The 20476-nt window shown below is 37.8% G+C and overlaps 1 pseudogene across 1 annotated transcript in view; it reads left to right on the top strand.

Annotated features, from left to right (window-relative positions):
* LOC143608742 (putative histone chaperone ASF1A) overlaps positions 1–2564 on the top strand; it is a 29989-nt pseudogene extending 27425 nt beyond the window's left edge. Inside the window, exons 2-3 of the transcript XR_013149319.1 lie at positions 1909–2024; positions 2120–2564. The product of XR_013149319.1 is annotated as a putative histone chaperone ASF1A (transcript). The remainder of the gene's footprint in view (positions 1–1908; positions 2025–2119) is intronic.
* Positions 2565–20476: the final 17912 nt, after the last annotated feature.

Below are 20476 nucleotides of genomic sequence, written 5' to 3'. Positions count from 1 at the left end.
ACGCATAACTAGAAGTCAGTCAAAAGTTTTATATGAAACAAAAGGGAGAAAAGGGAACAAAACTTACGTTCATTCACGCCCATAAAGACAGGCTCCAAATCTGGATATGGCCACAGGCGGCTCATACCTGCCCATACTAGGGCCTCCTCCGGCAGCCCGCATTGGAGATGGTTCCGAAACCAAGACGTGGAACCATTCTTGGCCCTCATGAGGAGCCGTAACGACCTCTGGGAGTACCTCGTTGGCCGGACGACGGACCATAGCATCTGGAACGACGCCCTTTGAAATCCAGTAAAATTTGTTGCGCCAGTCTTCAGAAGCCCCCACGGGCACAGTGCCGATAACCCTTTGAAATATCGGATTGCATTTAAACCACCCGTCGCGGTTGGTCATCTGATAGAACACAGGAAATCGATCGATTCGAGGCAACATTCCTTTTGCCCTACACACAAATTCGAAGTGTCAGATTCGTATAAGTTCAAGAGGATGTAACTGGGATAGATGGATCCCATAAGCGCTTAGTAACTTCATGAGAAACATGGTTATTGGAAACCGAAGATTCCCATAAGTAAAAAAGTCGGCGTATACTGCCATCTTGCCGGCAGGGGGCACGCTTGCAACAGATCCGGCATTAGGGAATTCCGGTCCCCATTCCGGTGAGATACCGTAAGTGTGAAGTAGCATTTCATACTCAGAGATATCCCAGTTAATCTCTACAGTATCGTTGCTTGGTACCAAAGATCTTGTGTCACTAGCCATCGATCCAATAGTAAACGGAAAACAGCGAGCAATATTGAACAGAAAAATTGAAAGATTGGAAGAAAAAACAGAAGAGATGAAAATCAAAAACGATAAAAGTTCTAAAAGAAGATAACACCCACTATTTATACCCATCGCAATTAATGCGATGGGATATGAACAGTGAAGAGAGAAAGGAGTCATCCACTCAGCAGACGCCACGTCATGCGGGATATTCGAAAAAGTGAAAAAGGTGTACAGTCGGGTACAGTGACAGCCGGCATAAACGTCTCATAAGTCCAATATTTCACCCGCATAAAAACTTCACGCGGAAGAAACACTGGACTGGGGGACTTATAGAGGTAGGGTACCAAAAAGACCCAAATACCCTTAAGTATCACCCGCGGATTAGAGGGAAACCCTTCATATGGAACCCGCGGGACATATGGATCACCCGCATAACTTACCATGCGCGGAAGCATCCAGGCACCCTCAAAAGTCATCCGCAGGGTAACATACCCACCCGCTAAGATGACCGGAAGGCAATGCTACAGGACAGTTGTAATTAACTAATTACCTTCTAGAAGATTTACCGCGATTGTTACTTGAAGAGTACGTGACCCGTACCAATGAATAAAGGACAGCCGGCCAGGTTGTTATAACCGTGCACATGGTCAGGGATTAACTTGTCCTATCATAGAGCAACACGTGTCCAAGTTGTTATACCCATGCACATGGGACGTATAGCTCAACTTATCACGTGAGAACACATGTCCAGACGGTTACGAAAGATCTTCGAGAATGGGACAACTGGTCCAATCATATTCCCACATCCTTCGGCTATAAATACTCTCTCAATCTGCACTAGGTATTCAATCACTCCCAACTATCTACTTAAATTACTTAAGTACTTTCTCTCCATCGGAACTGTACTTATTTTCACGCCGGAGGGTGGTTACGGGAAGACCCCCACCCCCCCCCCCCTTTTCCTTCCCGTAACGAGCTCACGGTGTTTGTTTTGCAGGTTTCTGTCACTGGACTTCCGGAGGTTGTGCTCATATCGTAGTTGGTTGTTGTTGTATCCTACCCTGTGGACTCATCTGATCCAGGACCCATTAAGGGGATTGGATCGGTGTTTCTTCACTGATATTTTAATTCTTGGTCTTTAAGATTTAGAATGGAAACTAACTTAAGTGGGATCTGCTGAAGATGAAACATATGACCAAGTTCTTGAAAGTGTGCTAGTTGGTCCCATTAATGTTGGAAACTATCGGTTCGTCTTTGAGGTAACTTCTAAAGTTTCATACTTCCCAGTTCTTGATCATAGTTATTGTCTTGTTAATCATATATTCATTCAAATCCACATGTTTTAATATTGTAGGCAGACCCTACAGATGCGTTAAAGATTCGTGAAGAGGATATAATCGGTGTTACTGTCCTACTTTTGACATGTTCTTATTTGGGACAAGAATTAGTTCGAGTCAGTTATTATGTAAACAATGATTATGAAGATGAACAGTTGAGAGAAGAACCGCCACAAAAGGTTTTGATCGATAAAATTCAAAGAAATATTTTGGCTGACAAGCCGAGAGTCACAAAGTTTCCCATTAATTTTCTCCCAGAGAATATTGACCAATCGGAGCAGCCCGATCATTCACCTGAAGTTGCAACTGGACAAGAATCTGAGACTTTGTTGGTGAACAAGTGAATGTTTCCGCTAAAAGTGAAATAAAAAATGATGATGAAGAACAAGCACCTGCTTCTGTATCTGATCATCTGCTTGCTATGGTGTCTGCTTGAAGATTTTATTTTATTCAAACATTCTATGGTGAAATTTATTTCATTTGGATGTCTTGTTTCTTTTTAAGAACAAAATGTTTCGTTGGTAATGTGATGAAGTTATATGCTTTTTATATCTACAGTATTGTGGTATAAATACAGTTTCTGTTACTAATATATTCTACAACATGAACATTTTTTTTCATTTATTTATGTTTTATTTTGCACGTTTAAGTTTTTTCCTATTCTCTAGTTGAGTCTGTTAGGGTTTATTGATAAAGTCTTTTGTCCGTTGTAACTTTGCCTATATAAGGCTTACTAGTTAATGAAATATTTATCCATAAATCATTCGATAAATCAATCTTGTATCAATTTGTTACTTCATATTGGTACCAGAGCTAGGGTTTATCAAGCTCGCATAACTCTATAATCTTCCAAACGACAAATCTCTTGAATTGTGTGGTTTTATTTGTCTTCCTCATGGCTGCAAACACCTTCAGTGGTACTCCATCCACTCCTCTTCCGGTATTCAAAGGGGATGGATATGAATTTTGGAAAATTCGTATGAAGACTATTATGATCTCACAAGATTTGTGGGATTTTGTGGGGACCGGATTCAATAAGGCTGATGGAGATCGGGGAAGGTTACGTGACAATAAGAAGAAAGATGTAAGGGCAGTCTCCTTGATCCAAGCTGCTGTGCACGATAAAATTTTTTCTCTAATTGCAGGAGCCACAACATCCAAGCAAGCTTGGACACTCCTGCAAAACGAGTATCAAGGGGACTCAAAGGTGCAAATGGTTAAGCTACAAGGACTCCGAAGGGAGTTTGAGACGATACAAATGAATGAAGGAGAACCGGTTGCCGACTTCTTATCAAAGGTTATGAAAATAGTGAACCAAAAGCGAGCATATGGTGAAGATGTGACGGATCAAACTGTGGTTGAGAAGGTACTCCAAAGCCTACCAGCCAGATGGGACCATGTTGTGGCCGCCATAGAAGAATAAAAAGATCTAAGCAGGTTGTCATACGATCAGTTAATGGGATCGTTACAAAGCCATGAAGATAGAGTGAATAGGGGTGTTCAAGTACCGGTAGAAGAACATGTTCTCCAAGTAAAAGAAGAAAAGAATACAGGATTTTTTGCACGAGGTAGAGGTCGAATTCCATTTAGAAGTCGTGGACAAGGTCGTGGTAGAAGTACTGGGCGTGGCAGAGGTAGTGTCCAATGCTACAATTGTAATCGAATGGGTCACTACAGCAGAGATTGCTGGAATGAGCCTCAAGCTGGTGCAGCTGTAGAGGGAGAGGATGACAAGGAAGAAGGCCAAGTGCATATGGCCATTGAATGTAATGATGTTATTGAAGATAACAAAGTATGTATGGCTCAAGATTCTGGTAAATCGCATGACACGACTCCAGAAATTTGGTTCCTTGATAGTGGGTGTTCAAATCACATGACCGGGCAAAAGGACGTGTTTGAAGAAATTGATACCATAAAGAAAGTTAAGGTACGAATGGGTAATGGGAAGAAGATTCAAGTAGAAGGAAAGGGGGTTGTGAAGCTTGATGCTATGGCTGGAAAGCATAAAGTTATTCAAAATGTGCAGTATGCTCCTGATTTAAATTATAATCTTTTGAGCGTAGGACAACTCATGACCATGGGCCATAAGTTGTTATTTGATGATGGTGCGTGCATTATCAATAACAAAAGAACCAAACAGGTTGTATGCACAGTTCCAATGTCAAACAACAATACATTTCCATTGAATGTTGCACATACCAATGGTGTCAGTTTATCGGTTGTAACTGATGAGACTCTTGTCTAGAATTTGAGGTATGGTCACCTAAATGAGAGGAGCCTACAAGATTTAAGTACTAAGAATATGGTTCATGGGCTACCCACTGTGAAACATTGGAATGTTTGTGAAGGCTGTGTACAAGGAAAGAAACCCAGAGATTCTTTTCCCAAATACGGTACTAGAACTCAACAGATTCTTGATCTTGTGCATGCTGATGTCTGTGGTCCAATGCCTACCCAATCTATAGGAGGTAACAAACTCTTTCTTCTGTTTACTGATGATGTTAGTAGGATGACATGGATATATTTCTTACATGATAAAGCTGAAGTATTTGAAAAGTTTAAGTTGTTTAAAGCAAAACTAGAAACAGAAGCAGGGTTAAAAATCAAGGCATTAAGGTCAGATAGAGGTGGAGAATTCATATCACATGAATTTATGAAGTTTTGTGAAGAAGCAGGTATAAGGAGAGACTTGACAGCCTCGTACACCTCTCAGCAAAATGGAGTGTCGGAACGGAAAAATAGAACGGTGGTTGAAATGGCTACTTGCATGCTACAAGAAAAGAACTTGAGCAAGGTATTCTGGGGAGAAGCTATAGCCACAGCAATATACATTAGAAATATGTCTCCTACACGTGCCCTAAACAATCAGACCCCGTATGAAGTATGGTATGGTTGTAAGACTTATGTTCATCACCTCAAAGTATTTGGATGTGTCGCTTATGGTTTGAAACCTAAGCAACACAGAAAGAAATTTGATTCTAAAACTCGAAAATGCATCTTTATTGGTTATTCACCTAACTCTAAAGCATATAGATTGTATGACCCTGTTACTAGAGGAGTCGTTATCAGTCGTGATGTGACTTTTGATGAATTAGCCAAATGGAGCTCAAAAGGGGAAGGAAGACATGAACTTGATGCTGATTTAATAATTGAAGTAGGAGGTACAAGTAAGCACTATCCGATGAATGACAACTCAAGTGATGAATCTGATGAAGGGTCTCTAGAAGAACATTCAAGTCCGAGCAAACAAGCAAGTTCAAATGCCACTTCAAGCCAGACACCAGAGAGCAAACTCAAGTGATGAATCTGATGAAGGGTCTCTAGAAGAACATTCAAGTCCGAGCAAACAAGCAAGTTCAAATGCCACTTCAAGCCAGACACCAGAGAGCAAGACCCCCAAGGTACGAGCCCTTACTGATTTATATGAATGTACAGTTCCAATGGAAGACTATCAAGCCTGTCAACTTGCTCTTTCATCCATGGAGCCATCCAATTTTTATGAAGCAGTAGAGCAAAAAGAATGGGTTGATGCAATGAAAGTTGAACTTCAAGCACTAAAGCATCACAAGACCAGGACCTTAACTGAACTTCCTGAAGGGAAAAAGGCTATTGGGCTCAAATGGGTCTATAAGGTAAAGATGACAGCAGATGGTGAGGTCCAAAAGTATAAGGCGCGCTTTGTTGTGAAAGGCTATGCCCAAGAGTACGCATAGACTATGAAGAAACTTTTTCTCCAGTAGCCCGCTTTGAAACAATTCGGGTTATCATCTCCTTGGCTGCCTAACAAGGATGGGAGATCTATCAATTTGATGTCAAGTCAGCATTCTTGAATGGACCCTTCAAGAAGAAGTATATGTTATTCAACCACCGGGCTTTGAAGTACATGGAGAAGAACATAAAGTTTATCGTTTGCACAAAGCTTTGTACGGGTTAAAGCAGGCCCCAAGGGCATGGTATGAGAGAATTGATGCATATCTTCAGCAACATTCATATGTTCGAATCAAATGTGAGCCAACTGTGTATGTCAAACGGGTTAGTGCTTCTGATTTAATCATAATTCGCTTATAAGTTGATGACATCATTTACACTAGTTCATCTCAAGAGTTAGTAAAAGAATTTAGGGACAATATGGTAAGGGAGTTTGAAATGTCAGATCTTGGTACTTTAGCTTACTTTCTTGGTTTGGAAGTAACACAAAGTCCAAATGGTCTATTCGTGTCCCAAAAGAAATATGCTAAAGATATATTAGAAAAATTTGGTATAAAAAAGTGTACGGCTGCTATAACTCCTATGAATACAGGAGAGAAGTTACAACTAGATGGTGGAGAAAGTCAAGTTGATGAAAGGATGTTTAGGAGTTTGGTTGGTGGCAGGGGCGGATCCAAGGCTTTGCGACAGTGGGCCGGTGCCCACCGTTCGACTGCCGGAGTGCCATGTTTGCAGCTACACCTTAGTATATAGTTAGTCAACAATCGATTAGTGCCCACCGTCAACAACCGGTCAATGCCCACCGTCGGGTTTTATAATATAGAGATTACAAAGATTTTCCGGCCATCGTGATGTATACTGTATAGACCTTTGGGTTTTTTTTATAAAGCTTCAGGTGAGAGGAGGAAGAAGAATAAAAGATACTTTAATATGGTTTTAGATTAATGTGTAACAGCTTGTCAAAAATTACATTGACTTCTACCAAGAATTCACCCAATCAAATTTTGACATGTAACTTACCTATAAATATAAATCTAATTATTTTTAATTGAATTGTCAGCCCAAAAAAAAGGTGTTATATAAAACATTTTATTATTTTCTTATCTATGAATTTACAAGTTCACGATTTTAGTTTACGTTCATTTTAAAATTATTTGATTACTATATTATTGTATTTACTGGTCACTTTACATGTATTTCTATATTGTTTATATAACTATTTTTATTTTATTTTCAAAACATGCGTATAACTAGACCATGACCATGTTCATTTATCATGTGAAGATATCATCTAAGCAAAAACTATCTTGTGACTTTTCAATTAAAAGTTTTGGTTCCGCCACTAGTTGTCATACTTGTAATAATTATGATGGCGGTGTTTGGTGATAGTGTATGGAATGATTAAATAAGTATGTCCAATATGCAACTTAATATATATATAATATTATAATATGTGTTTAACGTTTAAACTTTAAAGGGTGGCGTGTAAAATAACTCATTTACACTCTAATGTGCCCCGGAAATTCATTCCGCTTTGGGCCTTCGGAAAGGTTTGCCGGCCCTGTGACCCGACCCATTTTTTACCTTATCCGTTTTGTGCCCCCCGTAACAAAAATTTCTGGATCCGCCTCTGGTTGGTGGCTTGTTGTACTTAACTCACACACGGCCTGAATTGGCTTACTCTGTTGGGGTCATTTCAAGATATATGCAGAAACCCTCTGCATGTCATTATGGGGCAGCTAAAAGAGTGTTAAGATACGTTGCTGGAACTGTTGACTATGGAATATGGTATGGCCGCGGAAGTGATGTGTGTTTAGAAGGCTATACAGATAGTGACTGGGCAAGCTCTATTGATGATCGTAAGAGTTTATCGGCAAATGTGCTCTCTATTGGTGGTGGTGTAGTGACTTGGAGCTCGAAGAAACAACCTATTGTTGCACTATCATCAACCGAAGCTAAGTATGTTGCAGCTACTGGTGCTGCATGCCAAGCAGTGTGGTTAAGACAACTATTGAATGAGTTGGGATACAAGCAAGAAGGAGCTACTAGCATTTTCTGTGACAACGTGTCAGCAGTGTTTTTATCTAAGAATCCAGCCCTGCATAGTAGAAGCAAGCACATTGACATCAAGTATCATTATATTAAAAGCCTGGTGGAAGATGGTCAAGTTGTGTTAAAGTCGTGTCACACTCAGGAACAACTTGCAGATTTATTAACAAAGCCGTTGGGTGCTGATCAGTTCTGTTATTTCAGTGATAGGCTGGGAGTAAGAAAGTTTGAATCATGGGAGGATGTTGAGATTGATTCAAACTCTACTTGACCGTTTGGAGATATAGCAGTTAGAGCTACAAGTCAAGTCAATAAATAGTCCTGGTCTTATGCATTTATTTATGTTTTATTTTGCACATTTAAGTTTTTTCCTATTCTCTAGTTGAGTCTGTTAGGGTTTATTGATAAAGTCTTTTAGTCCGTTGTAAATTTGCCTATATAAGGCTTTCTAGTTAATGAAATATTTATCCAGAAATCATTCGATAAATCAATCTGGTATCAATTTGTTACTTCAACACCTGTCCCAGTAGGATTATAAACTGGAACTACCCCCCCCCCCCCCCTGTTGTAATCATAACGGGCGTAAAGTAAATTGTTATGTGCAGGGAGTTCATGTATTTTGGCAAGAGACCAAGAAGCACCAGTGCCATTGTATCATCTCCTCATCCAGTTGCTGTTATTTGAACAGATGACAGCTAGACAACCTTTGACGATGGTCACTGCACTCACTTCCCAACTTGGTTTGGGCAAAGCCATCGTGGAAAAAACCTCAGGGCTCAAATCAAATGTCATTATATAAAAGAAACAAAGATCACCTCGGACGACCCAATGCAATGCTCCATCAAAAAGACACGGGGACGAGTTCACATAATAAATGGAAACCGAATTGTAGGGGAAGCAATATCATGCCAAGTGTGCGCCTTCACGCTGTACACAAAATCTTGTAATCGTCCATGATTGGGTCGAAACCAAACCCGTGTGCCAACCAAACACTAAGGGAAGGAAGAGCACCGCGTAAGGTTTGTTTGAGCTTTATTGAAGGGTTCCATTGATGAATGTCACGCCTTTCATGGTTATAAACACATACAATTCCGTTACTCGAATTCTAGTTTTATCTCGGCCTATAGTGGTGACAAAATCAATAAATATATAGTTACAAAAAAATTATACTTTCATTAATTTATGTTTCATCACTTAACACAATAGCGACGCTACATATGTCTTGATGCAAACAACTTGTTCATTATAGTAAGTGGACGAGTAAGATGAAAGTAACATTTGCATCGCATACATTAACACTATAATAGTGCTATCAGATCCGGTAACTAAAAGTCTCCAACAAAAAAGAACTTTTCGATAAATCATCATGAGAACAGGTATTAGTAGAGACCTTAAAAAATGACATATAGTGTGTATTAATTATTATGATTTCCTCAAACGCTTTGGTTTTTTTAAATGGTAACGTTTATGTGCGCACTATGATCTATAAACATAATTTATGCGGATTACTTACCTTAAGTGCTTACTCCCATCATTTTAGGATTATATGTTAATGCTATATTTTAGGTTTTAGTACGGTTGTTGGGGTTTCAAAGCTAATGACAACTCGAATGAATGTAATTATATACTGTATTGTAAAATTTGGCGTGTGTTTAAATTAGGCAAACTAAACTTACTACTTATCAATTATCATAGATAGTTATTCGACTAAGAGCATTCACATCCCATTCCATATATTTTCCTTATAATTTAGCTAAAAAACACCATTTCATAAATTTATTTATCATTTTTTAAAATTCTTTCACATTCTATTCCTTATTCATATCCATAAATTAATTTTTTATTAATTTATGAGGGAGTTAGCACTGATCCGCGAGCATAATTACAAGGTGTCGGTTGATATGAAAGGAAACAGTGCGGATAGTTCATTGATGTTTCATTTGCTATTAAGATTTGGTTAATTGATGACTAATGCAGTGACACTTGAAATGCCTTTTAAAAACAACAATAAATAAAGGTTTTAAAAAAGACAACTAATACAAGATCATTTGCCAACCTTGTGAGTGAATAGAATCATACTTCTTTTAACTGATTGTCAGAAGACTGCAACATCTCAACCAATGGACCGATAACACATCATGGACGACGTGTGCCTGCAAAAGTCTTGTATTTAGGTACATCTTCTTTCATTGCATGAATTTCTCCAAGATAATCTCGAGAATCCTCTTCAACTCTAACAGCATCCACTTGTTCTTTCTTTACATCTTTTTCTTGAGAAGCAGTCTCTTCTTGAAGAGACGCATCATCAGCTGCAGTCAGTTGGCCATTTTTCCCATCTTCTTCTCCAACAACAGCCACCTCAGCTTTCAATTTATCCTCTACTTTAAGAGGTTGTAACATCCCGAAATTTCAAGATAATATTAATTATATTACTTAATAATAGAGGGAAAGTTTACTCGGGTTATCAGGAAATAAATAAAAGAATAGGAGTTGGTATGGGTCGGGCTAGTGTCGGGTAATGGACGTTGGTTATGGATTTGGATTAATTGAGATGGGTTAAATGAGAATAGGATTTCATGGATATAAATACCCCCAAAATCCCAAAATATCTTCATTTTCACCAAACTCCCTAACACACACACACCACACACATACCGCCGCCGGACCGAAGGCAGATCCGGGCAGATCCGGCAGACCCGAGTGAGAGAGAGCGATTAGTGGTGATAAGCAAGTAAACGAGATCCAAACAAGCCCAAAAAGGTATGATTCTTGATCTTTGAAGTTTAAAGATCCAAGCTTTTTAGTGTATAAACGACCAAAAATGGTCGGGTAGCGTAGTGGGTGATATTGAACCATAGCAAGGGTGTTAAAATCGCTCGAAATGCCGATCAGAAACTAAAACAGCGGCTGTCTGGGCAACTTCGCCTTTATCTGGGCAACTTCGCCTTCAAAGCGACGAACTTCGCCTGCAAGCTAAGTTCGCCTGATGAACTTCGCCTGCAAGCTAAGTTCGCCTGATGGCAACTTCGCTGTAAAGTTAAGTTCGCCTAACTGGTAACTTCGCCTGAGGCCAAGTTCGCCTGATGACAACTTCGCCTGAAACCAAGTTCGTCTGATGGCAACTTCGCTGTAAAGCTAAGTTCGCCTAGCTGGTAACTTCGCCTAAAGCTAAGTTCACCTAAGGTTAACTTCGCCTAAAGTCAAGTTCGATTAGAAAATAAATTAAAATTTTAATGAAAAATGTGTTAAGACGGTTAATGGAAATAAAATTTTTCCAAGCTGACCTGGCAGCTCGACCCCAGCCAGGGGCTCTGCCCCTTGGACCCTGCTAGGGGCTGCCGCCCCTAGACCCCGCTGCCAGGGGCGCTGCCCCCGGACCCCCGTTCGTGGTGGGTAGTAATTAAAGTTAGAAAGATGTTATAAGTAGTGATAGTTAAACTGATATGTATACTTGTTATACAGTCAGCCGTGCACAACTGAAGAAAGGGATTACGATCAACGGAGAACGTAACCGTGTTCAGGTGAGTTTCTAGCCCCATTTATGTGTTACGTTTTCGGGGCTGTGTGCATACTCAATATGTTTGTTAATACACTTATCCTAAGAGATAAGTGTATGCCTTATATGGATAATGTGAAATATATGAATGATTGCTTGATGGTTCGTGAACGATCTTCGGATATTGCACGTATCGTCAAGGGAAGTGACTAGCTCCTTAGATGGATATTAAATAATTAAGTATAGTGTTCCTTTTATGGAAGGTATAGTGTTCCTTTTATGGAAGGTATAGTGTTCCTTTTATGGATAGTAAAGTGTTCCTTCTATGGATAGTATAGTGTTCCTCCTATGGAAATTATATATGGTAGGGTAATGGTAATGGTTCTTTTAATAAATATTACGTGACGATCCTCCTATGGATATTTATACAAGGTTAAGGTAGTAATATGTGTCTTCGGATACGGGAAGTAATATATGGGAATAAATTGTATGATACCTGATTAACTAGAACTCACTCAGCGTAGCTGACTTTTAGTATGCACGCAGGTGAGCCGATTACAGAGCTAGTAAGAGGATGACGCATGGCATGGATTGAACGGCTGGCATCTGAAGAAAGAAGTAAAGATGTTTTGAATATAAAGTTTTGTGTTATGGTATCAAAGAAAAGATTTAATGTTTTGTAACAAATGATTGATGTTTTATATTCCGCGAAAAGTTTTAATAAACTCTGATTTGAAGGACTGTGTTTATGAGTAAATCCGACGCTAAAGTAGGGCTACCGGGTTCGGGGCCTTACAGAGGCGCATTTTCAGCCGAAACCACTTAGTCATTTTCCTCTTCCTCCTTTTCTTGATGAAGAACATTTTCATTAACAGCAGTAATGTAATCATCAATCTCTTGGTCATTATTCCCATCTTCCTCTCCAGCAGCAGACACCTCATCTTTCACTTTTTCCCCTACTTTAAGAGGCGCATCTTCAGCAACAACCACTTGGTCATTTTCCTCTTCCAATTCTTGATGAGGAGCATCTTCATTAACAGCAGCAATGTAATCATCAATCTCTTGTTTCCTAACTGTTTAGGCACAAAACAAAAAAGCTATAACTATAAATAATATCAAACACGTCTTAAAATTAAAACCGAAACTATTAAATCTGGCTTACATTGATACGCGTGAATCCTTGTATATGCATACCAATCTTTATCAACGTCAATCTTTCCTAGCTCGAATAAACTTTAACAATACATTAACCTATTATGTGAATAATTGTAACAGGTATTACAAAATGTAAAATAAACCCTTACTTGGCAAAGGGTTTGAGCAAAAGATCATCACGGTTGTCCATTTTCTGGAAAGAAACCAAAAAGAAATATATTGGAGACTACTAACAACATGGAACAAGATAAACAAACACCTTAGCATGGCATCATACATTTTCTGGGGAAAAAAAAGAATGCATGCATTTCAACAAACACATAACTAGGGTTATGTCAATATAAAATCTAACCAAAACTAAAGTAATCATAAGCACATTTCATCAAAAAATTCCGTTAAAATGGTTGAATGATATCTAACCACAGCTAGGGATAGATATCACAAACTAGAATTGCATATCAAACAAATTTCATGAAATAATCAATGAACACATATAGTGGCCAACAGAAACTTAATTCTAAAGAGATGTCATGAACTAAATAGGAATATGTGTGCGTAGAGTGAATCGACCTAAACTAAATAGGAATTAGTCATGTAACAAACACATAAGTCTAATCTAAAAAGATATCATGAACGATGATAACAAATAGAAAACCGATTAAGAGCAACTGAATCAAAACCTAAACCTAATTATGATAAAAAAAACATATACAAATAATAAAACCTAATCGTGATAAGTGATGAATCACAAAATGCCTTCGTATTTGTATAGAAGTTAACATCACCAAAAACCTAGCTTAAATTGATACAAATAACAGGCTATAACCAATGCATCATAAAATCTCATGAATATGTAATAGATACAGTTCATACACAGGCTTCAAAAATCAATCAAAACAGCAGGCGAATTACAGAAAGCTGAAATTGAACTTTATACCTGAACATATTGTAGTTGGAATTGAACTTGTGTATGTCACCTTCTAATAGAATAAGTTGATGTATTTGAACAATTTAACAATCAGTCCCTATAAAATAACCAATAATAAAAAATGTGAACAAATTTGGACTTTAGTTCCTAAAGTATTAACCTAATTCAAATACCTTCAGATTTATGTTGTATTATTATCCATGGATAAATCTTATCCAAATCCGTGTTGTACTACCCATGTCTGGATCCATAAGTGATTGTATACCACTTTTGGCGGAATCCTTTCTAGAAAACAGAGGGGCTTTTTAGTGACGTTGGTGAAATCCATACATAAGACAGATTGGGGGTTGAGTGACGGCATTGTGGTGGGTTCGGGTGTTTGAGCGATGGTGGTGTGGTGGGTTTGGGTTTATGAGCGACGGTGGTGTGGTCGGTTCATAGATAGATGATGTGAGAAACAACATTGGAAAGAGAATCATTACAACTCAACTGCCAAGATGAATTTCATTGGAATTTAAACTTATTTCATCATCTTCTCCCACTTTCTCGTAACGTTACCAAAAACCATGTTTATGTTCTCCCACTTTTGATGGATGGTTTGCCTCTAGTTGATAAGGTACTTGATGATGATTCACTAAATTTGGAATAAACATATGTCGGGCTAGGTAAAGGCGAAAAATTTAGATTGATAACAATGAATTCAAATTTTTTTAACTTTGACATGTTTTCCGGTAGGATTCCGGCAAGCTTGTTGCCGGAAAGTGTAACATCTTCAAGATTTGTTAATAAACAAACCCACTTGGGATTTCACCAGAAATATTACTTCCAGTGATCACCAACTGAATCGTATCACTCTCACAACCACCACCATTCGATTTCGAGCATGGGTTTAAGGGTGGTGAGAGAAGCGTAAGTGGTGGTGTCATGTGTGAGGACTTGGTGGTTGTGGGTGGTTGTGGTGGGTGACCATGATGGGGTTTCATCATCGCCGTCCATCCAGACGGTGGTTGTGGTGGTGTTCGGTAGCATTAGGTGGTGGAGGAAATGGTGGGAGTTGGATGAAAAAGATGATGATGATGATGATGATGATGATGATGATGATGATGATGAAAATGATTGTAGATGAAATTCATTTGAAATTCATCTTTTTAAAGATGTGGAAGACAAAAACAATTTGAAACATCACGTTAAAGATGGTTTTCATCAGGCTAGATTTGATGTGAAAACAAACGTTTAAGACGGATTTGAGATGAAAAGTCGCATGGTAGGTGAGAAGGCTTGACAAGTGGCAGATTATGATTGGTCCACGAAAAATCACGGAGAATTTCCCAATGTCACGTGAAAGACAGATTTGGAGGGCTATTATGGTAATTTGAAATCTGACAGGCCATTTTGAGAATTCTCTCTCTTAACAAGGACTATTTTGAGAATTTTCCCCGGTTTGAACTACTCACTGCTCATCAATTGGGACCTTTCATAAGGTACAAGTATAAAGGTATTTTATTGCTCATCAATTGGGACCTTTCATAAGGTACGAGTATAAAGGTATTTTATTGTTGAGACGTGTTAAGTCACTGTCAAAGCCTATTTCCATGGCCAACCAGGTATAGGCCTCTTGTCCTTCGTACAGCTTTGAGATTGCTTTAGTTGAGGTGTTTTAATTAATATTGGTGTTTATGTATCTAAAACGAGGAAATTGAAATCATATATGTGGTCTATGAGTTTATTTGATACATGTTGTAATTAACTAGAATAAAACCTTTTACGTGTATTTGGATTGGGTATGGTCCCTTTACATGTTATATTATATTCTCCTTTACCTGACATGGACCATTGCAACGACTTCGATAGCACATGGTTTAAATTTTCTATAAGCAAAAACAAAGGGACCCTAAATCCGCTATGTAGCCTATGTGAAATCACATTTTAGTTATATAGATAAATCATCACGTTAAACATGATTTAGGGGGTGTTTGGGATTCCTTATTTTTATCAATTTATAACGTATAAACTTTTTGAAAAGTTAATATGATGTATAAGGTGTTTGGTAACTATAAGGGCTTATGGATTTTAACTTATGGAGAAGACAAAATAAAGGGGTTTTAAAAAGTTAGGAATTTGTAAGTTATTAACTTAATGGGTTTGATTTACCTATTACATGCATCTAGCCCACAAAACTCATTACACTCCTTTTAAAAAATAGTATCATTTTTAGTCATTTTGGTTTTCCCTAACACATAAGCTAATCCAAAAAAAAAAACTTCTTTTAAAAAATTAATAATTTAATAAGTCATTTTGTGTTAAAGTCCTTTTTCTCTTAAATAGGCAATCCCAAACACACCCTTAGACAATTTTAGTTTCAACATTGTTAGTTATGGTGTTTATGGGACTACACGCTTGAACATCGATTATTTTTCCTTTTTTTCATAACTTTTTTTGTCTAATTTAATATTGGGCATGACTAGCATTTTAAAATGTTTTTGGGTTGAAACAAGTTTTTTTTAAATCAAAGCAAATAGGGGTTGCACATAAATGCTTACTTGGTGTAAATTTTGTCCCAGTAACAACGGATTTTGGTAAAACAGGGTGCGAGTTATGGTTTATCTCTAAGTTTTGGTATTTAAAGAGTATGTACGGGAACATTGAAAATAGTAACAAATTGGATTTCACATCTAACATTTGGTCAACTCAATATATTCATGCCGTAAAATTAGGTATTAGGCTGCATGTATTCACAACCCAATCTAACCTAACTTATAATAAAAAAATTAATTTCTCTCTCTTTCACTTATACAATTCAACCTATTCCATTTTTTCACTCTTATTCACAACTCAAGCAAAACCAAATTCTTATTACCAATATACATATTTAAGAACTTTGGTGCCGCAAGGACCCTATTGGGCCACTTAGTGGCACCTTAATGGTGGAAAAGATTTTTTTGTTTTTTCTTTTTTATCTTTCTTCGTTTTTTGGTTTTGTTTTTTGTTATTGTTTTGTTTTAATTCTGGTATCATAACAAACATAATGGAAACCGATCGAATTTTGTGTGGACTCACCGCGTTTTGTTGTAGTTCCAGTATTACAGTGAACGTAACGAAACCAACCGAATGCCACTTTTTTGTTTTATTTCTACTTGTGTAAAGAATGTGATCACCTCAATGCCTGGAATCGCCAGCAGTTGGGTTTTACAAACGCTCGATTTTTATCGGCGACACTGCCCATTGATCTAACTGAATTTTAATAAGTCTGTGTTTTACTTTTGGTTTTTGTCCTGGTACAATAACAACAGTAACTAAAATGAACTGAATTCGCGTTGACTTACCGCCTCAACGCTTAGATTATACCACCGCCTAAGTTTTACCGACCTGCTCCGACGCAACGCACCGGGTAAAACACTAGTTATACGTATATAATTTGGTTTTAAATTTATTCTATAAAAGTTACTAAACAAGGCCATGTTCTCAGAATTTAGAAAACTAAAAACTTAATTTTCATTTCAAACCTGATAACAAATTTAAATGTTTTAACAAAAAAACATCTTACAAACTCATATTAAAAAACTACATAATCTTGAAGGTGCTCCGTTTCTAATAAAATTTATATCAAAATATTCATAAAAAAAGTTAAACAAGACTTGATATTTGTAAAAAAAAAAAGAAATAATATAAGTTATTACACAAAAATCAAAGTATTAGTAAAAACTAAATGTTACAAAAGGGAAAAAAAAGAGAAAAGGAAAGTTATTCCAAACCACTCATTGTTGGACACTTGTCAAACAACTCAACAAAACCTTAGACCATGTGTAATGGTCACGTTGTGGCTGCGTTTTGGGTGAAAACGCGGGGGTACATCCCTCCCCCCGTGCGTTATGTTGAAATTTTTTTTTGGTGCGTTTTAGATACAACGCGAGAATGGCACACACATCCAAAAAAATACCGTTGGGTGGGTGGGTCTTGTTAACGGAATCGCCGGAAAAAATGGTGGTGGTGGTGGGTGGTAACGGGATCGCCAAAAAAATGGTGGGTGAGTTACAGATAGGAGAAGAAGGAGAAAAAATGGTGGTGGTGGGTGAGTTACAGATCGGAGAAGAAGGAGAAAAATGGTGGTGGTGGTGGGTGGTAACGGGATCGCCGGAAAAATGGTGGTGGTGGGTTTCATGGTGGCCGGAACTCCGACGGCGTCAAATCGGAGAATCTAGTGACACCATGGTGGTGGTGGGTTTCATGGTGGCCGGAATAGTTGGATCCGGTGGGTTTCGTGGTGGTCGGAATAATTGGATCCGGTGGTGGGTGCAAAAAAGTGTAAACGTGACTGGGCGCCACGTGGCGCATAACCCCTGGATGTGGAGAGTTATGACTACAGCCTGTTTTTGTACAAAACCATAACTCTGACTGGGCGCCACGTGGCGCATAACCCCTGGATGTGGAGCTTTACGACTACACATGGTCTTAGGTTGTCCTGCCAGCCGGGTTGTGAGTTTTCATGACTTTTTCCTTTTTTTTTTTAGTATTTATGGTAACCTTGTTGTAAAAAGTCACCAATAAATGTAGTCTTATAACGTACTAGTTTTTATCTCTTGTGTTACGGGGGTTGTATTTCCTTTTCGTGTCTAGTATATATATTTTTTTTAGATTTTAATTTTATTTATGTAAAAATTTAATAATTTACTTAAAGTTTGATGATGAAAGGGATTCCCAAATAAATGAGATGTTATAAACTGTTTAAAAGCTATGGGTTTGATGAGACTCATGACCCGCTTTTTTTCTTTTATTACAATATTGTTTCTTAATATAAGTAATATATTTTTTGTTGGGTTTCTATAGGATTTAACAAACTTAGTTAACCGATTAACTAGTTATAATATATGCGGAAACGTGATAGACAAACTAAACATATGAACAACCTAGTTTATTCATTTCAAGATTACCAATAATCTATTTACTAGAAACCCGAAGCTAGGATCAAATGATACGGGAACAACTAAACTATCAAAGCATATAAACACTTACAATCTTAACCCTTTAAGAGTTTAGTGGATGTTGAAGAAGATGATGATGTGAATGCTAGATTTTCAAAGAAAAACCCTCAAACGGAATATACCCCGAGCCTCCAACACGCACCGAGCTATGCTAGGGAGCTTGAACACGAAAAACCCGAGACCCGAAATCTTTCTTCTTTGGCCTGTGAGCTAGAGAGAAAGAGAGAATGGGTGTTGTTTTTCAAAATGGTTACTTGAAAGTTGTTAGAACTTTTTTTTCACATGCATACATAAGATTTAGTTATATACAAGTCCACACTCAATCTCTTTTTGCATGTTGACAATATGACCAAGTTGGTGGGGTGTGGGGCCCACCCAAAACCGGCCCCAACATTATTATTATTTTTTTTTTTTTTTTTTTTATTTATTTTATATATTCTATACTTTATAAAATATATAAACACCCCATCTTTTATAAACCATTTTATAAAAGAATACATAGTTAAATAATCATTCCAATAATAATTATTTAAATAAATAAATTAACCAATTAATTATTTAATACTTTCAAGTAATTATTCAGAAACCCATTTTTCTGAAAGTGTCGTGTTCTGTATTTGTCTTATAGATCTTATCTTAACAAATACATAATTGGTGTGTGTCTAACTCGTTATTGGGTATGACCCGACTTGGATCAAACATAACTAGCCACATTAACTTAATTATGTGTCTCGGGCATACGATATTCCAACAATCTCCCACTTGCACGAGACTCATAGGAAGTTAATGCTAATGGTGAATACCGCCTAACAACAGGTCACCACCCCTAGTATGTTTGACTAAGTGCCATTCAATAACATCATCCCCTTCAAGTCCATACTTGATATGATATAGGTAAGTCTTATCACTACATCCCTTTGTTTCTAGATGTCCTGTCAAATCGGAGAGACACAGATTGATCATTCTCTCATTGATTTACTTAACAGGCCTTAGACATCTAAACTCTCAACACATAAGAGGAACAAATTCCATCTTGACTGCATACATCCTTGTTGACATCTCGTATGATATCTGAGCTCTTTCTTTTATGTCATCGTGTTACCGAAAAACAAAGAAGAGAGTCAAGTTATCAGACTTGATGAAAAGCCAGATCCAATATGCATCTCAGGTCAAAGGACACAATGATACTCGCCTTTACTCAAGGATTACTTATGATCAGTTGCACTAACTCCATGCAGTGATCCTTGAGAGCGGATCATGTCCAATATTTGTATCCCACAAATATCTATGAACCTTGGTGGCAAACCTATGCCTTATATTCATCACATGAATATCAACCAATCCGGGTTCATAATAGTCTTACCTTCATACTTGTTCCCACAAGCATGATCGACTACGGACGTTTAGAATAACATAAGTCATTCATGGATTAAACATGCAAAATTAGAACATAACTCATTTAATAATTAAAACTTAATTAATTTCATGAGATACCCATTACATTCGTTCTTATACAAACACTAAACACGGATTTAAATCCACTCACTAGAATACCGAAGTCCTAATGCACAAACATGACCCTCATGCTTTGGCCTATCGAGGAGCTTCGTGAGTGGGTCCGCAATATTTTGATCGGTTATGAACTTTATGAAATACATATTTTTCTCTTTTCAACTTCATCCCTTATGTAGTTGAATCTGCGCTCAATGTGCCTCGTTTTCTGATGAGCACGAGGTTCCTTGATCTGTGCAATAGCACCCTCATTGTCACAGAATATCTCTAGGGGCTCCTGAATGGAAGAGATAATCCCTAGATCCATGATGAACTTTTTCATCCATGCAGCCTCTTGGGCTGCCATTGAAGCGGCGATGTACTCAGATTCTGTAGTGGATAACGCGACAACATCCTGCTTCGAACTCTTCCAAGAGACAGCGCCTCCATTTAAGATGAAAACATATCCCGACTGTGACCGAGAATCATCTCGGTCAGTTTGGAAACTCGCATCCACGTAACCCTTTACGACGAGTTCCTCCTCACCAGACCCATATATTAAAAACAT

This window comes from Bidens hawaiensis, unplaced genomic scaffold (assembly GCF_021521415.1).
Source record: "Bidens hawaiensis isolate Kalapana, Puna unplaced genomic scaffold, B.hawaiensis_p1.1 tig00419426_1, whole genome shotgun sequence".
NCBI classification, from domain to species: domain Eukaryota; kingdom Viridiplantae; phylum Streptophyta; class Magnoliopsida; order Asterales; family Asteraceae; genus Bidens; species Bidens hawaiensis.
The sequence above is the reverse complement of the archived record's forward strand: the minus strand, read 5'-3'. Positions and strand labels throughout refer to the sequence as shown.